At 45.4% G+C, this 2,734-nt stretch overlaps 1 pseudogene; it reads right to left on the reverse strand.

The window, feature by feature from the left end:
* Window positions 1-248: 248 nt before the first annotated feature.
* Window positions 249-1,291, reverse strand: LOC100440939 (glyceraldehyde-3-phosphate dehydrogenase-like; annotated as a pseudogene).
* Between the last annotated feature and the right edge of the window lie 1,443 nt (window positions 1,292-2,734).

The raw sequence follows: 2,734 nt of genomic DNA on the forward strand, positions 1-2,734 counted from the left end.
TCAATTATTTCTGGCTGCTTTACAAGTTTTTTTTTTTTTACTTACGTTATCCTTTCTGCTTAAACTATTATAATTGTTATTATTTTTGGCTGAGCACAGGGGACTTTATTGATGGTACACAACAACATGGATCTCCCTAGGCCCCTCCCTCTTCAAGGGGCCTGCATGGAAACTGTGAGGAGGAAGATTCAGTGTGGTGGAGAATGAGTTTGCCAGGGACTCCCCAACAGTGAGGGCCTCTTTCTTCCTCTTGTGCTGTCGCTGGGGCTGGTGGTCCAGGGGTCTTACTCCTTGGAGGCCATGTGGGCCATGAGGTCCACCACCCTGTTGTTGTAGCCAAATTCATTGTCATGACAGGAAATGAGCTTGACAAAGTGGTCGTCGAGGGCAGTGCCAGCCCCAGCATTGAAGGTGGAAGAGTGGGTGTCACTGTTGAAGTCGGAGGAGACCACCTGGTGCTCAGTGTAGCCCAGGATGCCTTTGAGGGGGCCCTCTGATGCCTGCTTCACCACCTTCTTGATGTCATCATATTTGGCAGGTTTTTCCAGATGGTAGGTCAGGTCCACCACTGACACGTTGGCAGTGGGGACACGGAAGGCCATGCCAGTGAGCTTCCCATTCAGCTCAGGGATGACCTTCCTCACAGCCTTGGCAGCCCAGTAGAGGCAGGGATGATGTTCTGGAGAGCCCTGTGGCTGTCATGCCACAGTTTCCTGGAGGGGCCATTCACAGTCTTCTGGGTGGCAGTGATGGCGTGGACTGTGGTCATGAGTCCTTCTACAATACCAAAGTTGTCATGGGTGACTTTGGCCAGGGGCACTAGGCAGTTGGTGGTTCAGGTGGCATTGCTGATGATCTTGAGGCTGTTGTCATACTTCTCATGGTTCACACCCATCATGAACATGGGGGGGTCAGCAGAGGGGGAAGAGATGATGACCCTTTTGGCTCCCCACTGCAAGTGAGCCCCAGCATTCTCCATGGTGGTGAAGATGCCAGTGGACTCCATGACATACTCAGCGCCAGCATCTCCTCACTTGATTTTGGAGGTACCTGGCTCCTGGAAGATAGTGATGGGATTTCCATTGATGACAAGCTTCCCGTTCTCAGCCTTGATGGTGCCATGGAATTTACCATGGGTGGGATCATACTGGAACATGTAGACCATGTAGTTAAGGTCAATGAATGGGTCATTGATGGCGACAATATCTACTTTACCAGAATTGTAAGCAGCCCTGATGACCAGGCACCCAATACAACCAAATCCGTTGACTCCAACCTTCACTTTCCCCATGGTGTCTCAGGGATGTGGTTGGCACTGCAAGAGAAGATGCAGCTGTCTGTCAAACAGGAGGAGCAGAGAGCCCTGCCTAAATTATTTCATGCACTCTCATAGTGTTGGTTGCCATCTGCATTCATAACTCTCAGATATATATGTTCAACCTAGATCTTCTTTCCAGCTCCTATATCTCATAGCTTGTGTGGTACTTTCTCTTTAATGTAACTCAGGCATCTTGAAAATCAACATGTTAAAAACCTATCTTCCCCTCCCCACAATCTGTTCTTCTTCCATATTTCCCTATTTCCACACATGCCAAAAGTGATCAATGACATTTTATAATATTCTCCCTTCCAACACACATCCAATTCATGACCACCTCCTATTAATTCTGCTTGCAAAATATATCTTGATTTTTTCCACTTCCCTCAGCTCTACTGCATATAGTTTAACTGAAAGTTCCATCATTTCTCTCCCACCTTAAGCACTTCAAACTTCAATCACCTCTTTTTTTTTTTTTTTTTTTTGAGACAGTCTTGCTCTGTCACCCAGACCGGAGTGCAGTGGCATGATCTTGGCTCACTGCAACCTCCACCTCCCAGGTTCAAGTGATTCTCCTGCCTCAGCCTCCTGAGTAGCTGGGATTACAGGCACTCACCACCATGCCCGGCTAATTTTTGTATTTTTAGTAGAGATGGGGTTTCACCATGTTGGTCAGGCTGGTCTCGAACTCTTGACTTTGTAATCCACCTGCCTTGGCCTCCCAAAGTGCTGGGATTATAGGTGTGAGTAACCGTGCCTGACCTCAATCACCCCTTAACTGATCTCTCTACATCCATTTATTTCCTCCTACAATTTATTCTCACACAGCACTTTGAGTATCTTTTAAAATTGCATGTCAGATCATGGCATTTCTCATCTTAAAATCTCTTAATATTTCTAGTACTCTCCGGAAGCTCCAAAGCCTCCACATCTAGAAGCTTAGAACATTGTAAATCTTTCTTCTTGCCTAATGAAAATTGATCTAGAATGCCTATCATTCCTTTACCACTTCTGCTTTTAGTGTACACGGAAGCTAATCAGGACCTCTTTCTGTTTCTCCAAAGAGCCAAGCTTCCCTTGACTCAGGGCTTTTGCACATAACTTTCTCCCTCTTGGAATACTCTTTCACAACCTCTGACTAGAGCTAATACCCACTTTACCTTAAATGTATGACTTAGGAAAACTCTGACTCCCATAACAAGGTTAGATACCCATTGCACACACGTTCACGGTGTCTTGTACTTTTTTGTCATAGTATTTGTATCATTTAGCATTAGATCTGATTACATATTACAGAAAAACCCAAAAGAAAAGTGCCTAAAACAAAATAGAAGCTTTTTATTTTTCACTACCTTAAAGGATGTCAGGATGTGGACAGACCAAAGTTAGTAGAGATAAAAGAGCCAGTAAAAGGTA

The sequence above is a fragment of the Pongo abelii genome, chromosome 5 (assembly GCF_028885655.2).
Source record: "Pongo abelii isolate AG06213 chromosome 5, NHGRI_mPonAbe1-v2.0_pri, whole genome shotgun sequence".
Taxonomy (NCBI): domain Eukaryota; kingdom Metazoa; phylum Chordata; class Mammalia; order Primates; family Hominidae; genus Pongo; species Pongo abelii.